This window comes from Paramormyrops kingsleyae, chromosome 2 (assembly GCF_048594095.1).
Source record: "Paramormyrops kingsleyae isolate MSU_618 chromosome 2, PKINGS_0.4, whole genome shotgun sequence".
In the NCBI taxonomy this organism is placed as follows: Eukaryota; Metazoa; Chordata; class Actinopteri; order Osteoglossiformes; family Mormyridae; genus Paramormyrops; species Paramormyrops kingsleyae.
The window spans coordinates 35,771,653-35,792,881 of NC_132798.1; the positions used below are offsets into that span (position 1 = coordinate 35,771,653).

The following is a 21,229-nucleotide window of genomic DNA, read 5'->3' on the forward strand; positions in this document are numbered from 1 at the left end:
CGGTGTTACTTTCGTTTATTCTGTTTGTTTATTCTTACAGACAACAGTACAAGAGGTGCCCCCAATGCATTAAAAGAGTACATTAATAGAGGGAAAGTGCTTTCTATTTACATAAGCAAATTCGTTCTCTGAAGGTGACTTAATAGCAATGTGCGCGCAGTCGATAGCTTCGTCTACGTTGGGAAAACTGGACATCGCTGCAAATTGCACTTTAATATTTGCCTGTTCAACCACAGTGTAAGGAAATTTTATATACTGTATCTGGGCAAGGGCGTAACTTTGGCTGGAACATTGGGGGGGGGGGGGGTGGAAGTCTCCACCCATGACAGGGGAAACATGATTATTGGGGGGAGGTGGTCATGACCCCCCTGGAAATTACGCCCATGTATCTGGGTGACAAGCAGATTTTGCTGTCCCATACAACACCGGCATGGCGCGACTCAGTGTTGACTGAGAAATACCCGATCAGTCCGCAAGTTCTCACTGAAAAGCACCTGTGGCTAAGAACCCGCGAGTGGACAGAACTTGTAAAGGAACAGGTAGCCTATAGCGCAATTCCTCATCATCTGCTTTTGTAATGCTGGCCCCAGTTTAGCACACAGCTCCAAAAGGATTGCTCTTGGAAATCTGAATCGACTTAGAAGCCAGTCATCATCATTGGCCAGGAAATCAGTATATGATCCCTGAATACGAGCTCAATTCTGACTCTTCCATTTGCAATGTCCTCTAACAATGCAAGAGCAGCCATGGTTGGAATATTTTTTGTCTTTCCCTGCACCGTTTTATTGTCACAGATTGATTACGATCAGGTGACCGATGGCCAAATAATTTCGGTGTATTTCATGCAGACCGTGTCATGAATGCGAGTCTGACACAGTGAAACTGCAGTAGCACTCTTTTGCCAGTAGGTGCCTCCATTTTGCCAAATCGAGCAGAAACTTGCGTACGCCTTGTCTGGGGTTGCCGTGAGAATGTGCGTGGCGGTACGCCAAGTTTAGTTTTTATACATCTCGACGTGAGCGTGGAAACGGGTGTGCACAACATTTTCGTGCGTAAGCACCGTTTATACATGAGGCCCCTGGTGTAGCTACCCAGTATCCCTCTGTGTTTCCTACCTGTGTATTAACTCATGCCCAGCAAAAGAAGTTACTGAAGTGACACCTCATGGCACCAGTTTCAGTTCTGAGCTAGATGGTGAACTGCCTGTTTCACACGACCAATTAGTGGCAGCTCAACAAGCAGACCCCTCCTTAGCATGCTGTTTTGCTTCTATAGTGGAAAAGTCTGACCTGATGAATTACCCGATTGCTTATTTTATGGAGAATGGTGTTTTGATGAGGAAATGGTCTCCCTTAGGATCCTCTGATAGTTGGTTGGAGAGGTTCCAGGTGGTGGTCCCCTTCCCCCTTCGGCCCCAGGTTCTAAAACTAGCTCATGATCACCCCTGCTCTGGACATGCAGGTGTCCAAAAAACACATTCATGTGTGTTAAAGTGTTTTGTTTGGCCTGGCATAAAACGCGGCATAGCACGCTACTGCCGAACTTGTCACCTCTGTCAGATAGTGGGTAAGCCTAATCAGGCTATTCCACCAGCTCCACTACAACCTATCCTTATCAGTACTGAGCTTTTTGAGCGTATCATTATTGATTGTGTTGGTCCCCTACTGAAGACTCGTTCTGGGAATAGTTATTTGCTCACTCTCATGTGTGCTGCCACCCGGTTCCCGGAAGCTATCCATTTGCGCTCACTAAAGTCTAAGACCCTAAAGTCATTAAGGCCCTTGTAAAAAACTGCACTAGCTTTGACATGCCGAAATGCCTACAGTCTGATCGTGGCTCTAATTTCATGTCGCGACTGTTCTCTCAGGTGATTCAGGAGTTGAAAATTAACCATCAGGTCTCTAGTGCCTATCACCCTGAATCTCAAGGCGCCCTTGAGCGTTTCCATCAGACTTTTAAGAACATGCTGCGCTCATATTGCATAGAAACGGGAAGGGACTGGGATGAAGGGGTTCCCCTTTTGTTGTTTGCAGTTCGGGATGCAGTGCAGGAGTCTTTTGGTTACATTCCCTCAGAACTTGTTTGGTCACACCAACAGGAACAATGGTTGTCCACCTCACCCGTACATAAAGAGAGGTTGATTCTGAAGTATGTCCAGACCCTTCGTGAACGTTTAAGGATGGCAAGGGTTATGGCTCACCAAGCTCTACAGTGTTCCCAGGATGGCATGAAGGAGCGGTATAACCGTAAGGCAGTTCCACATGCATTCTGTACTGGAGATCAAGTTCAAGCCTTATTGCCAGTACCAGGGTCCTCACTCCAAGCTAGGTTTGTCAGGCCATATGAAGTGAAGCAGAAGCTTAGCCCCACCAATTATGTAATTAGTATTCCGGACCATAAACACAAAACTTGCCTATGCCATGTTCATTTGTTAAAGAAATACTATGTTCGAATTCCATCCCCTGAGGCAGGACCTATTTCACCTGTAGTCACCTTACCTGTTGATGTCAATGTTACATCTGCTGAGTACTCTCCAGAAGAGGATGGTCTACATCTTGGGAGAAACTGTGTGTCCACTGCTCATCTGTCTAATTCTGTCGTATTACAGCACCTGCCAGAGAAATTGGCAAATTTGCCTCAGTCCTTCCAGGGAGACATTCTAGCACTAGTTAAAAGGTTCCTATTAAGCCTATTAAAGACCATATAAGCCTGATTAAGGTAGGGTTGGAATGAAAACATTCTGGCAGGTGGGGTGCCAGGAACAGGATTGAGAACCACTGGGTTAACCCAACCAAACATGCCCTCATGAAACAGGAGAACTAATATATGCTGACACATGCGTTAGCTGTCCCTAGCGTTAGCCCTTGGTGCTCTCCATGCCTTTTAGTGCCCAAGGCTGACTCCTCTTTTCACTTCTGTACTGACTACAGAAGAGTGAATGCTGTAACTAAACCTGACTCATTCCCTCTGCCAAGAATGGAAGGCTGTGTTGATTGCGTTGGTACAGCAAAGTTTACCACTAAACTAGACCTTTTAAAAGGTTATTGGCAGGTGTCCCTCAGTCCGAGGGCATCTGAAAACTTTGCCTTCATTACACCTGATAACTTCCTCCAGTATACAGTCATGGCTTTTAGTCTCCAGAACGCACCTGCAACATTCCAGAGGCTCATGAATCGGGTGCTTGGAGATGTTCCGAATTGTGCGGCATACCTTGACGATGTGGTGGTATATTCTGATACATGGGAACAGCATTTGGAGTTGCTCGAGCTTGTTTTCACCCGTCTTTCTGAGGCTTCTCTAGTCTTGAATTTGGATAAATGTGAATTTGGAAAAGGGATTGTGAAGTTTGGAAAAGGCCTTACTACTCTCCTGAACCTCATCACCAGCCTGTGGACTCTCTCCATCCTGATGATGTCATCAGTGGGCGACGGTATATAAGCACTCAGGGAGCCAGTGTTGGGAGCCTTGATTTTACGACGCTCAGCCTTGTACCTGCTTTTGCCCTTGTTGTATGTGTTGTTACTCCTGGTGGTTCCAGTATTGATTTTGATCTGTCATTCTGGCTGATGAGCTTGGTCATCAGACACCATCGGGAGGAGCCAATCCGTTACAGCAACAGCTACTCCCTGAGTATGGCAGCCATCAGATCGACCAAACCAAAAGTAGGTATACCCACTGACAGAGAGTGCCGCCACCAAAATGTGTTTATGTAGCTCCCCCGACAGCAGAGAAAGATGGTCATCTTGTAAGAGACAAGACGTTCCACGCACTTAGCCGGATGGGCCGCCTCAAACTGTGACCCAAGTGCCGCCATGTAGCAGGTGACACTTCAGCACCACAACAGCCCTGCTCCCCAACAGGCCTGGTCCAATTCACTCTCCGACGGTTTCGACTGATGAAGGCTCAGACTGAAATTTTTGCAGATGTAATCTTTTAATATTTATCTTATATTTTTTTTATAAAAATACTGATACTTGTATCGGTTTGTAAAAAAGTGGTATTGGTGCATCCCTACTCAGGACTTAAAAAAAACTTTCCATTTGGATGCCCTAAAGATGTCCTTTGAGGACGTCATCCAGACCAAAAGGACGGCCTAAGGATGTATTTCTCTTTGCTGGGGCCCACTTCCCTACTCCAAATTAGCATGTGATTCCATGTTGTGAACTTGAAAATGAAAAAGCAAAGTAGGAAATGAAAAGACAAAAGGTTTATCGGTGCCACTTTACAAAAAGGCTACCCATATAAAGAGTTTATGAATGGTTTATAATCTGGATATTAATTAGGCTTAACACTTTGTAAATTATCAATAGACAATTTTAAACAAGTTATAACACATTTTTCTTTTTATTACAGTTTTTCTGAATTGCTAAAAGACTAAACCTCATTCTTGGAACAAAACTTCCAATTGCCAAAACTCATTTATTGAATCAATCACTCTTTTGGTGAAACTTTAAACACAATTTGCAGATTTGAGCAAAACTCTAAACACATTCCCATTCATCAAAACACATTTTGCACTGTGGTGAACTTTGATGCAAAATAGAAAACACAGGCTGCAGAAGTTCAGCACAGCCACCATACAGTAGTCATCATTTAAACACAATGACTCAAAACTGTTCACACATGTTTCTAAACATGAGAAGAAGCCAAAGAGTGACTAGAACATACAATATGTGCTAGATGAGAGTGCAAGTGCCACTGGTGAGTTGAATTTCGACGTCAACGTACAGATGGGTCACACAGAGGATTCTTCCCGCATCACCCAGCAAGGTGTCCCTATTGCTCACTACCGACAGTTACCATACTTATGACCAGAGACCCACACAACAATTACGTTTCAAACATTTTCAGACAACTTCACATTATATGTGATCGTAGAGCTAAATTATTCCCTATTAGTTATGAAAGATTATACAATTTTTTACTTACACGGTGACTATACCAGGCGCGTAGCCAGTAATGGGCCAGGGCGGCACTGGCCCGCCCACATTACTCCCTGGCCCACCCAGGCAAGTTTGATCAAAATACATTTTTAGTTTATTTTTATTATTCAAATGTATTACAGTTTTTCTGAATTGCTAAAACACTAAATCCCATTGTAAAAACTAAACTATCAACTACCAAAACTCTTTCATCAAATCAATTCCACAGTTGTCAAAATCTTAAACACTATTCACTTGGTTAGGACACAATTTGCAAATCTGAATCTCCCATTTACCAAAACTCTAACCACATTCTCAAACACAAAACACATTTAGCAGTGTGGTGCACTTGTACCCAGAATGATGCACACAGGCTACAGAAGTTAAACACAACTAACACACTGTTTTCATCATTTACACACTACCACTCAAAATTGAAAACACATGTGTCCAATCAGTGAACCCAATTAGTAAACAGTATATAAGCCTAGTCAAATGCAAATGGCATGAGTGGATCCAACAATGGAGCAACACAATAGAAGAGGAAGAGGAAGAGGAAGAGGAAGAGGAAGAGGTGGTGGGCAAGGGCGAAGACCAAGAAGAAGATCTGTAATTTCAAATGAAATTCGAGCAACTGTCATAGATCATGTTCTGGTGCATGGCATGACTATGAGGGAGGCAGGGCAACGTGTACAACCAAACCTAAGCAGGTTCTCAGTGGCTACTATAATCCGGACCTTCAGAGAAGAAAACAGGTAAAAAGTATACTTGTCTCAGTAAGGGGACAGTGAAAAATATTTTCTCCATGGTACTGTGTTTGAAAACATTTACTGAATAAAATATATATGTATGTATATATGTATACTTCTAACTAAATGTTTTTTTTTTTAGAATTGAAAGACGGCCACATGAGGGTGGAAGAACACGCATGTTCTCACAACACCAGGAGACACTTATTGTGGATATGGTCCGTCAAAATAATGCAATTCGACTGCGTGAAATACAGCAACAGATTATAGAAGACAACATACATTTTGAGGGAATAATTAGTGTGAGTCTGTCAACAATTGACCGTGTCCTGCAACGCAACAGGATAAGGATGAAGCAAGTTTATCGGGTACCATTTGAGCGAAACTGTGAGAGAGTGAAAGAGCAACGATGTCAATATGTGCAAGTAAGTAAACTTTTTTACAGTAAACTCAGTACTAGAATGTATCCTGTATTGTCTGGGAAGCAGCACATGTATACATCATACTGTGTCATTTACAGAACTAAATGTAGTTTGTTTTCACTGTGTACAGAGAATCTTTGAGCTTGACTCAATGGTTAGGCCTCATGAATACATCTTTGTGGATGAAGCTGGATTCAATCTAGCAAAAAGGAGAAGAAGAGGTCGCAACATCATAGGTCAACGTGCCATTATTGAACTGCCTGGCCAGCGTGGTGGAAATGTAACTATCTGTGCTGCCATCAGCAGCTATGGGGTTCTCCACAGTCATGTTACTGTTGGGCCATACAACACTGAAGTACTACTAGCATTCCTAGATGGCCTACGGGATGCTTTGCTTGAGCAGAGAGATCGCGAGCAGACAGAGCATCCCATGTATGTTATCATTTGGGACAATGTGAGCTTTCACCGTGGTCAAAGAATTCGCGATTGGTTTCACAATGAGCAGCATTTTATGAATGTGTTTCTTCCACCATACTCTCCTTTTTTAAACCCTATTGAGGAGTTTTTCTCGGCATGGAGATGGAAAGTATATGACCGAAACCCTTACACACAGGAAAATCTGCTTCAAGCAATGAATGGAGCATGTGGTGACATTGGAGTGGAATCTTGCCAGGGCTGGATTCGGCATGCTAAAGGTTTCTTTCCCCGTTGCCTTGCAAGGGAGAACATAGCATGTGACGTGGATGAAGTCCTGTGGCCTGACCCAGCACAGAGGCGTGATGCTGAGGCAGAATAATTTTTCTGAATATGCGGTACAAATATATCTTTTTTTTTTTTTTTTTTTTTTATGTAAAACTTTTTTTGCTGCAGTTCTTTTTTGTTTATATGTGTGCTTTTTTGTTTAAATGTACAAGGATGAATGAATGAATAAATAAATATTATTTTCCCGCTATCCCACAGTGTTTTGTACTTATATATGTAGTGTGTAATAGTTGCTAAGTTGTGTTTGCACATTGGCTGGTTTTGTGTGGTTTTTGACAGTAGTGCTTGATTTTGAGTAAAGTTAAAATAGTTTTGGGTCAAATGTTTGGTTTTGCAAGACAAGTTGAAGGTTTTGTGAGTGTAGCTTGAATTTTAGAATTTGTGTTTAGTGTTTTGAGACAAAGAGATGAGATTTTAGGAAATGTGTTTTAGCAATTCAGAAAAACTGTAAAAAATATATAGACTATGTCTATGCTGGTGGTTTGTCCAGCCTTTATTGAGCACTGTTGAACATGATGGTTAGACGGTGTTTTGTTATTGCCTTTGCCGAATATTGCAAAATAAAGGTGTGTTTTTGCAGTTTGTTTGTCTATTATTTTTTCTACTCTCTAAGGTTTAATTATTATTTAAGTAATATTCTTTCTAGGAAAAAATATAGGCCCGCTCACTTTTTCAATGGCCCGCCCAAAATACAATTTCTGCCTACGCCACTGCACTATACCCTTCTTAGAATGCATTTTCCACCATCGCTGACGTATTTTCCCGGGACTAAGCTTCTAACTACAGCTCGTGAGTTGTTTGAAATACGCAACTTAAGGACAGTGTTTGCGAACGTTCCTTCGAACTATGGTTTTGGGAAACGCACCACAGAACGGAAAGGTTAAGGAAGAGCTGTTTCCCCCAGGTCATAATGCTCCTAAATCAGGACAATACTCTATGCCTCTAGGTACTGCTTCACCCTGTCCGAATCATTGGCACATACCTCAGGCCTCTTCCACATTGCACTTATATACCTCTTACCTATCACTTATGTATAGATTATGTACAGCTGAACATTTCATATATTTTTTATTTTATTATTTTTCTTATTTTTTCAATATTTTGTTACTCTCTTATCATGCACAGCTGCTCAGAGTGACCAGGGTTACATTCCACTACATGTTGTATGTGTACAACTGTGTACGTGACGAATAAACCTTTTGAATCTTGAATCTTCAATCTTGAATTTTCGTAAAGTACAAATTCCGACCTTCCTGGCAGTATATCACATGTCCCAGGGCAGGATTTCTACGTGCCACTTCCGTGGACTTTTAGTTTAAGATTATGGATGGCAGCTTCCCCATGGTTACAGTGTACAGGGCGAAGTGCACATTTAGAAATCCTGCCCTGGGAACTTCCATGCATTTCCGTATAGTACAAATTGCGAGCTTTCCGGCAGTATATCACATGTCCCAGGGCAGGATTTCTACGTGCCACTTCCGTGGACTTTTAGTTGAAGATTATGGATGGCAGCTTCCCCATGGTTACAGTGTACAGGGCGAAATGCACATTTAGAAATCCTGCCCTGGGAACTTCCATGCATTTCCGTATAGTACAAATTGCGAGCTTTCCGGCAGTATATCACATGTCCCAGGGCAGGATTTCTACATGCCACTTCCGTGGACTTTTAGTTGAAGATTATGGATGGCAGCTTCCCCATGCATGGTTACAGTGTACAGGGCGAAATGCACATTTAGAAATCCTGCCCCGGGCACTTTCATGCATTTCCGTATAGTACAAATTGCCAGCTTTCCGGCAGTATATCACATGTCCCAGGGCAGGATTTCTACGTGCCACTTCCGTGGACTTTTAGTTGAAGATTATGGATGGCAGCTTCCCCATGCATGGTTACAGTGTACAGGGCGAAATGCACATTTAGAAATCCTGCCCCGGGCACTTTCATGCATTTTCGTATAGTACAAATTGCCAGCTTTCCGGCAGTATATCACATGTCCCAGGGCAGGATTTCTACGTGCCACTTCCGTGGACTTTTAGTTGAAGATTATGGATGGCAGCTTCCACATGGTTGCAGTGTACAGGGCGAAGTGCACATTTAGAAATCCTGCCCTGGGAACTTCCATGCATTTCCGTATAGTACAAATTGCCAGCTTTCCGGCAATACTGTATATCACATGTCCCGGGGCAGGATTTCTACGTGCCACTTCCATGTTTCAATATAACAGATGCTTTAATTGCAATATCCTTTTTCTTTTATTTATTTAGTGTATTAATTCTGATAAAATGTCTTGTAGAGTGGCAACCACGTTTCTACGTAGATATTTCACAGGAGTGCTTTCAAGCTGTACAGTATAGCTGTACTTATATGAGAAAATTTAATCAGATAACACCAAAACAGTTCAATGGTGCTTGGATGTGAGATCTACAGAAATACAGAATTACAATAAAATACTGACATGTTTGGTGAAAGACATATTTATTTATTGATTTATTATGATTTATTTTATTCGTCAGGAATTAACAGGCATCCATGAACAGTGACGTTGGTAGCCATGGACATCCGATACATCTGTCTGACGGGACAAGAGAGGGGGAAAATGCAGATTATCCTCGACCAGAGAACGCTCAACAGATAATATATAGAACATTTTCACATGTTTAACAAATTAACAATGAAATTAATGTTAACATTAAGAACAATACGATTTCGGACATCCGTATTGTACTGACTGCGCAGTTGCACCGCAATGCTGAGCTCCTCCTTTTGTTTACGTTCGGCGGAATCCGCATTTTACCCTCACCCGCGTTAAATCGTCCCTGTTAATCATTCAGAAAAGATGCAAAAGAAACCCAGTTTGAGAATTTAGTTTAACATGGAGAAGATAAACTGAAATCAGAGCCCTTTCCTTGGCGCGTTTTTTGCGCAGAGTGGGATCAGAGATGGGAAAGGATACCATAGATAGCATTCATTGGCAGTATCGGGGTAGTATACCCGGGTCGGGGACGTCACAATGGGGCGGGGCTTACATTGTTTTCTTTTACGAGCACAATAAGTAGATCACCACCTTCTCCCCCCACCGCCAGGCACACATATGTGGGAGGCAAAAAAAAAAGAAGAAAATTATAATGACAAAATGAAAATGCAGCCATTTAGTTTTCAAAATCTATGTGCAAAGATCCTGCAGAAATGACAAAAATGGAAATGAAAAATAAAATGAAATAACAACATTTGTATTTCAATTTTCCACTTATGCATCAGTCATTTGTGAAAAATGAAAAGATAAACCAGTGCCACTTTACAATAAGGCTCCCTTTTGCCACTTGTAAATGGTAGTAACTCATTACAGTTTTTCTCGATTGCTTAAACACACTTCTTGAAACTATGCCTCGTATTCTCAAAACAGTAAACACAAATCCATAACGTCTCACCCAATTTCCCAAACATCGTATTTTCAGGTCAAAATGAAGCTCTACACTCAAAACCATTCACTGTTGCTGAAAAACCAAACTTTGCCCACAGACATCACACACAAGGCCTCAAAAACACACACACTACAACATAGTCTTACACATTGGTGCAATAAATTAAAAACAATATTGCCAAAACTGGCAAGTTATGTTGCTTGTGGTTCTTCTCCTCAAAAATCTTTTCACATGATGAACACAAAAGACGCAACCAATGTATATACAGTGACACATTTTTATTCATGTACTATACATATACAACACACACCAAAAACATTATTCCACCTCAGCATCCTGTCTTTTGTCTGGGTCAGGCCAGAGAATCTCATCCACATCACAGGCTATATTGGCCCTAGCCAGGCAGCGGGGGTAAAATCCTCATGCATGCCTGATCCACCCCTGGCATGCATCTACTGATATGTCTAGGCAGGCTTCTTCCATGGCCTGGAGGAGGTGAACACGGACATAAGGTTCTGTCGTACACTTTCCACCGCCATGCCGAAAATAACTCCTCTATCGGGTTTAGAAAGGGAGAGTATGCAGGCAGAAAGATGTTAGAAAACCTTGGGTTATTGGTAAACCAGTCATGAACCAGAGCAGCGCGATGGAAGCTGACGTTATCCAGCCTCACTACAACAACGTAGTGAGGCTGCTCTGGCTGTGCTGGTTCCCTGTAGTCCAGCTGGAACATATGTTGTCTTAGACCATCAAGAAAAGCAAGGAGAAGCATAGTGTTATAGGGTCCTAGAATGGCATGGCGGTGGTGTCCCCCTCATTGGCTGATGGCTGCGCACATAGTGACATTCCCTCCACGCTGACTAGGGACATGTACAATAGCCAGATGGCCAATTATGTTCCTCCACCTCCTCCTCCACCTCGTCCTCCCTGATGTCCTGGACCTCCTTCTACTCCTGTTCCTCGACCTCCTCCTTTGCATCTCTTTGGATCCATTGTTTCAAACCTGAATGAGCTGACTTTGGCCCTTTTATCTATCCATCAAAGTTTCTGATTGGTGTGTGATAAATTTTGACTCCTAGTGTTTCCACTTGGTTAATTGTGTGCTAACTGAGCTTAAACTCTGCTGACTTAAGTTGCCAGTTTTGGCAATATTGTTTTTAATTTATTGCACCAATGTGTAAGACTATGTTGTAGTGTGTGTGTTTTTGAGGCCTTGTGTGTGATGTCTGTGGGCAAAGTGTGTTTAAGCAATCGAGAAAAACTGTAACATTATTGAATGCTAGTGCTTTCTAAATGACCACATGGTGTTAGCACTGAAAAATGTAGGGATTTCTGTGTAGAGTTTTGCAGTAACAGTTCACCAAATTTGACTCATGTGTTAAAGCAGGGGAATAGTGTTTATAGTTCAGGGAAATGGGTGTGCTTTTTGAAAAATAGCATTATGGTTTTGAAATTTTAGTTCAAAAGATTGGTTATAGTGTTTTAGCAATCGAGAAAAACTGTAAATGTAACAGATCTGCTTTACAATTTTCTTTTTCTTTCTTGTATTAATTCTGATATAATGACTTATACAGTGCCAACCAATGTGACGTTTCTATAATAGTGTAGATATTTCACATGAGTGTTTGCAAGGTGTACAGTAGCCTTACTTATATGAGAAAATGAAACCAGACAACACGAAGATATAGTTCGATAGTGTTTCGATATGAGATCTACAAAAATACTTAAGAATACACTTTATTGGTGAAAGAAACATTTTTATTTATTGATTTATTACGATTTATTTTACTCATCCAGAACAGGCACCCACAAACTGTGACGTTCATGGTAGCTGGACGTCCAAATGCAAATTATACACGACTAGAGAACGCTCAACAAATTATATATTTTCAATTTTTTTTTTTCAAAAAAACCAACAATGAAATAATTGTTAAACATTAACAACAATAAGGATTTCGGACAATCGTATTGTACTCTGTAATATGGATGACAAAATTGCACTGGCTGAACGCGCAGCTGCTGCGCCTTCCTGACCTCCTCGAATACCCCAGTGTTTACATCCAGCGTATACTCCACCCCTGCTGCCGACGGCAGATCACGCTCCACGTAACGTCAGCTGCAGACACACCTCGAACGCACCCCGTGATTAGGTAACGTCGTATGGGTTTCTTTCTATGCCGCGTGATCTGTCTACGCGGCGTGCGTCTTTTGCGACACGTCTGTTTATAAACACGGAATCCGCTGTTTGTAAACGGTCCGCATTTTACCCTCACCCATTTAACGCAGAGAAAATTCAGCTTGGAACACTACAACTCTTGATTTTTAGATTTTGGAAAGCATACCAATTATTGCAACGATAATACAATCTGATTTTTTTGCTTTATGGTGTTTTATAGCATTTGATCGAAGGTAAGTTTCTTTTCAGATTATGTAATGGAAACAGCTATGTCGGTGTGCCGCAACCAGAAGGTAGGCGTGGGAAGGCGTTGAGAAAACAAGGGGCTTTAATTATCTAACCCAATTGAAGCCTATCACTTTTTGAGCATTTTTGAGCATTTAGGCTCATTACATGGTACGTACATGAGTTAGCCACATATGATTTATGTTTTTGTTTTCAGGACACTCTGGGCTACACAGACATGACATCATTTGATGTGTAAATGCCATGCAGTACGTACGAGGTGGATACAATGTACGGCATTGGTATCCTTTTTATAAGGAAAAACTACTATTCGTCGAATATAAAGATTTACAGGAACTACAAATGTTATAAATGTTGAGATTAGAGTATCGATGATGTGGGAAGGCAGAGTTTTCATTGGAGACCTTCCTATGGCTTAATTAGTATTTTGAAGGAATAATGGTTAGTGCCAGGCGGAAATTAATATCTTTGATTTTGAATCCCTTTGGTACAGTAACTTGTTGAAGTAACCTGATAGACAGTAATGCATGGTTTTATATATTTTTTTATTTATTACTTCATATCATCTGAAAGAAATTGAAATAGCATTTTAAGTTAATGATCCACTGGCTAAACATGGACAGACGGTTTTAGAGTCTAGTGTTTAATGTCTACCGAAATCGTTTATCCGTCTGTATTCGCTATGATTAGTAAAGTGAAATTTGAGAATTTTCACGCGCCCATCATTTTAGCAAACAACAAACCAACGCTGTAGCACGTCATTGTGTTTACACGGTGGGCGCGTTCTATTTCAACTGTTGATGGAGCTCGACATCAAACATATACGTATACTATTAAACCATTGTGAACAATTTTTGCGAAAATATCAAGTAATTATCTTCCCAATAAAAAGAATGCTGCATTTTGTTGTTATTTCTAGTTGAACACCAGCCCATATATTTAGGCTATAGGGTTATAACACATAAATTATGAAATTAATATTTTTTTTCCCCAGAAGAGTATAGTGTGTGGATCAATGCGGAAACAAATATATGCCCTTTGTTTTCGCCTAATGTGAATAATATCGATGTTTGATGGAATGTTAAGTGTGCGTTTTGGTGGAAAATGTAAAACATATGCCTCGTCGCGCACAGGATCACTCTGTAATTTGGACAACACCGGATCGTGTAATTTTTCTCGATTCCAAAGATTTGCCATTGATGTATGCGCGTTATACCTGCCTCAAATGAATAGGTGCCGTAACGCTGTCCGGATTAAAATCTCAGGACACAGCCTCAAAAACAGCACAGGAACTGTGCACTCTATGCGGTGCTCCCACAGGAGTAGGTTAATTACAGTCGTCCAGCAATTAGCCCGACATTCACGTACAAAGTTAGAGCAGATCGAGTGACCTACCCTAGTGAAAAAAAATATGCTAAGTATAATCCAGGCCAGGGACTTCTTATTCCAGCCTGCCCCTTATTTGCTGTATGGGTGATTCTAACGAAGTTTTAGTAAACATGTCCAAGTTATATTTTACAGAAACATTTTATTATTATTACTTATGATATCACACCCTGCCCCTCCTGCAGCCTGTTCTGGTCCTAAGGATGTCTAGTGGACCTATTATGGACTTTTTAAGTACATTATCAGGAACCATTTTAGATATTCTGAGAAAATTTAAAGGACGTTCTGAGAACGTATTATGGACATTCAACCCATGCTGTCAATCCTTCAAAAATTCTTTATGATGGCTTGTGGGAATGGCAATTAAATATATGTTCTGGGGATTATTAGTGTCATCACATGGCTCTGTCCTCTACTTAATTACTCCCAGCTGTTTTGTGTTAGGGCCAGTGTTCCCCATTTATATAAATGCTCCCTAGGCCTGTGCTCGCTAGTCTGGTCATTGTGACTTGTCCATGCCTCTGTGCTTGTGCTGTCTTCCTGAATAAACTCCCCTACGTGGGGTTTCACCTGCAAAAATGCTATATTGTGGTCCCTTCCCTGTGTACTGTACATGACAGATACTGTATTTTCTCTAAAGGAAGTGAATGGTACTACAGGGATAAATGTTTTAAAATCTATTTTGCATAATGTTTGTAATTATTAAACAAAATATCCTGGTGAATTCTCATTATCGAAATGTGTCTGGATCAATTATTCTATTGTCCTTTTTAATTCTCTAAAAAGTCCTGTTTGTATAGAAAAAAGAACATAATGAAGTGTCAAATAAAATTGTGTATATTTATGATTGATAGCGATATTTTTGGTATTTAACAAAAAATGTATTATAATGAAAATTATTATGTCTGCACTATATTTTCATGCTTCATCTGTCTATTAAAACTACACTGTCCTTTGATAAACAGTCCCATAATGCATCACTTGAGATAGAAGATTCAAATGCACACAAGTTGCACTATTTTCTCTCACCTTATGAAATTTTTGTAAATAACAATGAATCTCCCTACTGTCAGTTATCATTACCAATATGTGGTGATAATCTTTACTTTTAAAAATATATAACTTTCTTGTGATGGAAAAGGTAATAAAAGACTTAGACATGTAGCAGAGGTAGAGGTTATTTGCTAACTTAGCTAAGAGCATCTCATTACCATAACTCATTTCTCATTACCATGTAAGGCTCATATCAGTAATGAGAAGTTGTGTTGCGGTAATGTGATCTAAATAATCATAAATGAAGAGTTAGTAGTTCTTTTAATCACTATTTCAAAAAATTATTATATTAACTTAAAAAAATTATTTGCTATTTATTAACTATGTACTTTATGAATATAGTATGTAATACATTAATTTTTACAGTTTATTAGTTATTGCTGTACAGAGACATTACTGCTGCTTGGCAAAGAGACATTTGGGTAAGATGACTTGTGGCACACATTATGATGACATTAATAAATCAGAGTTGAACCTCTATAACTACCATTGTCCAACTGATATAAAACTTTTTAAAATGCTAATTTATTCCTGCATAAATGAACAAAAAACATAATATTTGAAATGGTGTCCTTAACATGTAGATTGTTGCTGAGCAGTAGGTGGTGGATACAATGTACAATAGTATGTGAAATAGTTATGTTCTTTTTACCCTAATGAGCTATTCTATTAGGTGAAATGACATCTTTCACATTACCATAACATAAAATCTCATCCTCCATAATGGATTTTTCAGTACCATTATGCATGTAAATAAACTGATATTTTAATATTTTTATTTTTCAAAGAAATTCATTTATTATAATATGTTCTTAACTGCTTCACGTGTGTTCTATAAACTATTTGTTAAAAAAGGGCTCAAATAACCTCTGTAATATAAAAACTATATAAAACACTACTTTTGATGCGTTGTGCTGTTCATATAATGTAGCCATTTGGGTAAATTCAGCAAAAAAGATATTTTAAATCTGTGGTCTGCTTTGTTTATTGACCATATCGGTAATGAGAGTTATTCTGGATCATGAAACTATGACATGAAAATAAAAATGAATTAATATGTTTTCCCATGGAGCTTTTCTAAAATCAAGGTTTGCACTCTGTTTTTGTCCCTGGGGTTAAAAAATCTGTCAAATTGTGCTGACTATATTTTGATGTCACTTTCATACAGTTTGTGAGAATCACCTGTATATGCAAAGAAAAAAAAAATCCTCTAGGTAGAGGCGAACCATTCACTACTTGCAAAAAAAAACCCTCTCGTGCACCTTACATGCTACACTTGACCTAGCCTTAGAGCGACAGTAAAGTAAAACAGTGCAAAAATCAATGCATTATGCATTTGTCGGGTTCTAACCGTTGAACCAAAACAGGAGCAGGGAAACAAACCAGACCACAAAGGGTGAAAAAAGGAGGCATTACAAGAGGAAATGGCATTAATGACTGTGGATGAAAGGCTTCTGAAGCACTTAAATAGGGGAGACCAGGGATGATTGCAACATGGGTTAGTTGTAACAAAGTCTGTTTCTCAAATCAGGAATGAGGTATAAATCACATAACTCACTCTGCACATACTAAGTTTAGTCCTTATTTTACATGTGAAGAAGGAGCACCTTGTAACAAACACACTCAGATTTGTAAGGAAAAAAGAAATTTGAGGTAAGAAAGTAATTTTTTTGACTTCATTTATTTTTGTGATAGCACATCAGGATTTGTACTTACATTATTCAAACTTGTTTATTCAAAAACTATTTTTAAATCTTTTTTTTTAATGTAAATATTAGGTGTCACGCCCAGCTCCGTCCGATCCTCGTGTGTGCCACGCCCACCTCGTTACCTCGTGTTAATCCCTGATTGTCATCACCTGTTTCCTGTTCCTTTTGAATTGTCCTGTGTATATTAGTCCACGTATGCCACTATCTTCCAGATCGGTCATTGATGTCGTCGTGTCTCGTGCTTGTTGTGCCTAGTGTGCCTTCTGTCCAGCCAATAAACCCCGCTTACCCGTCCGCTTTGCTCTACTCACCTGTTTTCCTGCTTGCCTGCTCCGCGTAACGTAGCAGAATGACCGATCTCACGAAAGAATCACTGCAGCAGGAAGAGGACCCATGGCTACTCCTGCTGCACGAGGTGAGCGAGCAGCCGGAGGTCCGAGAAGACCCCGGCTTATTGGTCCTGGCCAACCAGAGTTGGACCCTCCTACAAGAGGTTACCCCACTCAACGAAGTGCACTCACTGGCGGAAGTGCGCTCCAACCTTCAGCAGCTCGTCGGCACGGTGACAGAAAAGCGGCTCCAGCCGCTCGCCTGCACAGAGGCAACCCCGCCTCCACCTACCTGTCCCGGCCGGCGAAAGAAGAAAAGGCTCTGCCCGCGGTCCTGCCTGCTGCTGCCACTATGCCCGTCTTGCCCATCCTGTCTGCCTTGCCCTGTCTGCCTTCAGCTGCGCCCGAGGCGCTTGCTATGGCCCTGCCTCCGCTCATGCCTGAGGTCCTGCCCATCTCGCTGGCTCGGCCCATCTTGCCTGCAGCCTGCCTGCTAGTCCCGTCTGTCTCGCCCGCAGCCCGCCTGCCTGCAGTGGTCTTGCCTGAGGTCCCTACGCCCGCTGTCCTGGCTCCGCCCGTCTCTGCTCCGCCCGAGGCTCCTAGGCCTCCGCCTCCTGCTCCACCCGAGGCCCCGACACTAACCCCTGAAATCTCTGTCCCCGAGGAGGTCCCGGACTGTATTACCATCGCTCCTCCTCCCTTGGTGGAGGAGGAGCTCGAATGGGACCACTCGGGGATCTACCTATTGGGTCCACCATCGCCCCAACGTGGTGGAGCCTGACCGGGTCTCCGATTATCTGTGTCCCAGAAGGGGAGAGGACATAGACGTAGGAACCGGGTCCCGCCTGCCCTGCCCCCTGGCTCGCCCGTACGTCCCCTGGCTGTGGCTCGGTAGCTGCCTGTGGATCCTGCGGCTCCAGCTCGGCTGTCGCCTCCGGGTCCCCCTCCGGTGCCTCGTTGCCCGCCTGCGGTCCCCCCGGCGACTCCTCGTCGGCCACCTCCGGGTACCCCTGCTTCGGATTGGCGTCAGACGGTGCCTTCCCCGGCTCCGGCTGCGCCATCACCTGCCGCGGCTTCCCTCTCCTGCTTGCCTGTGCCAGTGTCCCCTCCTGCTCCCCCCTCGTCTCCTCTGTCGGTCCCTCCGTCTGTCTCCTCGTCCCCTGTGTGGTCCCCCCCGGCTCCGGCCTCCCGTCCTCCTGTGGCCCCTGCGGCTGCCTTCCCTCGCCCGCCTGGGTTCCCTCGGTCTCCCCTTGTTCCTCCGCCCTTTCCCTTCCTGCCTCCTGGTTTGTTCCCTCCTGGTCCCTCTGTGCCTCCTCTGTTCGTTCCAGGCCCTTTTGTTCCTCCGTGTTCTGTTCCCCCTGTGTCTCCTTTTCTGGTTTGTCTGTCTGCGTTTCCTGTCCTTTGTCAGGTCATGTCATGGTTTTTGCCCCTGTGCCTGTTCTGTGTTTCAGTCCTGTTTCCAGTGCCCCTTTGATGGTCTTGTTTTGTCTTCCAGGTCCTGTTCCCCTGGTCTCGTCCGCCCCTTCCCTTGGGCGCGCCAAGAGTGCGCGGCTTTTGGGGGGGGGGGGGGGGGGTTCTGTCATGATCACCCATTCAGCCCTTGTGTGGACCACGCCCCCTCATTATCCACGTGTACTACCCTGATTGTTCCCGGCTGTTTGATGTTAGTTTTGATCTGTTTAGTATATCAGTCCACGTCTGCCTCTGTTTCCCAGATCTGTCATTGACGTTCGTCCTGTGCTGTTTTCTGTGCGTCCAAATGAACCCGATTTACCCGTATTTAGAGCTCCGTTCGTCTGCTTCCCCACTTCCTGCTTGTTCGCTTGTGCATCGGCGTAACAGTATTTTTAGTATATGCTGTACATCATACATATTTTAACCAATGCAAGTTATAAAAGTTGATAATGTAATAAGTGGCCAATAACGTAATACCTTTTCTGAAATAATAACTCAACATGTGTTGTGTTGCTATATATTCTGATTACTTATTGTGCTTGACGCCTGTTGCACTTTGACCTTTGATTTTACTTAACCCTTCTTGGATTTGGTTACTTTGGATTTTTAAATAGCCTGTAAATATTGTGTCCACTGTGAGTAGCTGGGGAAGTAGGCAGTACGGTGCATTTTTGTCTTGATAAATTTTTTCAGTGTTTCAGGGCTAGTTAGGAAGATAGACAAGTTTTGTGTGCTTTTATTTTCTTTTTATTTAGGTTAGGTAAAGGAGTACCTTTTTCCAGTTAGAGGTGTTTATACACTGCTCAAAAAAATTAAAGGAACGCTTTGAAAACACATCAGATCTCAATGGGGGAAAAAATCATGCTGTATATCTATACTGATATGGACTGGGTAATGTGTTAGGAACGAAAGGATGCCACATCGTTTGATGGAAATGAAAATGATAAACCTACAGAGGGCTGAATTCAAAGACACCCCAAAAATCAAAGTGAAAAAATGATCCGGTAGGTTGGTCTATTTTGCCGAAATTTCATTGCAGCAACTCAAAATCGTACTCAGTAGTTTGTATGGCCCCCACGTGTTTGTAGGCATGCCTGATAATGTGGGGGTATGCTCCTAATGAGACGACGGATGGTGTCCTGGGGGATCTCCTCCCAGATCTGAACCAGGGCATCACTGAGCTCCTGGACAGTCTGAAGTGCAACCTGGTGGTGTTGTATGGACTGAAACATAATGTCCCAGAGGTGTTCCATTGGATTTAGGTCAGGCGAGCATGGGGGCCAGTCAACGGTATCCATTCCATCGTCCTCCAGGAACTGCCTGCATACTCTCGTCACATGAGTCGTGCACCAGGAGGAACCCAGGACCCACTCCACAAGCATATGGTCTGACAATGGGTCCAAGGATTTCATCCTGATACCTAATGGCAGTCAAGGTGTCGTTGTCTGGCCTGTAGAGGTCTGTGTGTCCCTCCATGGATATGCCACCCCAGACCATCACTGACCCACCACCAAAATGGTCTTGCTGAACAATGTCACAGGAAGCATAATGTTCTCCGCAGCTACTCCACACCCTTTCACTTCTGTCACATATGCTCAGGGTGAACCTGCTCTCATCTGTGAAAAGCACAGGTGCCAGTGAACACAGGGCCCACTAAAGGACGTCGGGCCCTCAGGCCACCCTCATGAAGTCTGTTTCTGATTGTTTGCTCAGAGACATGCACACCAGTGGCCTGCTGGAGGTCATTCTGTAGGGCTCTGGCAGTGCTCTTCCTGTTCCTCCTTGCACAAAGAAGCAGATACTGGTCCTACTTATGGGTTAAGGACCTTCTACGGCCCTGTCCATCTCTCCTAGAGTAACTGCTTATCTCCTGGAATGTCCTCCATGGCCTTGAGACTGGGCTGGGAGACACAGTAAACCTTCTGGCAATGGCACATATTGATGCACCATCCTGGAGGAGTTGGACTACCTGTGCAACCTCTGTAGGGTCCAGGTATCACCTCATGCTACCAGTAGTGACACTGACTGTAGCCAAATACAAAATTAGTGAAAAAAACTCAGAAAAGATGAGGAGGGAAAAATGTCAGTGGCCTCCACCTGTTAAACCACTCCTGTTTTGGGGGTCATCTCATTGTTGCCCCTCTAGTGCACCTGTTGTTAACTTCTTTAACACCAAAGCAGCTGAAACCGATTAACAACCCCCATTGCTACTTAACGGACTAGATCAATATCCCAGAAGTTAAATTGACTCGATGCTATACTCTGATTAAAAAGTGTTCCTTTAATTTTTTTGAGCAGTGTAGTTGTTTGTTATTCTGGGTCAGCTCCTGAACATCGCTATTTTGACGACAGAAAAAAACAGACTTTGGGCCAGAGCAAGGCACAAAGAGGTTGTTCTAGCGCTCTTAATTATTCCGAGGCATGTTTTAGGCTTAACAAGCAATAAACCAATCAGAATGCCACATTACGGATTGCTATAACAACGGCACATTTGCCCAGCAAGCCATTTTGCCTTTCGCGCAACTAAATGGATGTGCTCATGCATGAGTACATCATCTAAGGGAGCACCACTGTTCTAACTAAGCCTTTTGAGGAGAAGC

General features: G+C 42.5%; 2 long non-coding RNA genes across 2 annotated transcripts; both read left to right on the top strand.

Annotated features, from left to right (window-relative positions):
• The first annotated feature begins 5,060 nt into the window (after positions 1 to 5,060).
• Positions 5,061 to 7,202, top strand: LOC140587635 (uncharacterized). The gene is made up of 3 exons (XR_011989302.1): positions 5,061 to 5,677; positions 5,814 to 6,096; positions 6,224 to 7,202. It is a non-coding gene; the product is annotated as an uncharacterized lncRNA (long non-coding RNA).
• A 5,199-nt stretch (positions 7,203 to 12,401) lies between these two features.
• LOC111838966 (uncharacterized) lies at positions 12,402 to 14,813 on the top strand. The gene is made up of 2 exons (XR_002837001.2): positions 12,402 to 12,684; positions 12,894 to 14,813. It is a non-coding gene; the product is annotated as an uncharacterized lncRNA (long non-coding RNA).
• The last annotated feature ends 6,416 nt before the right edge of the window (positions 14,814 to 21,229 follow it).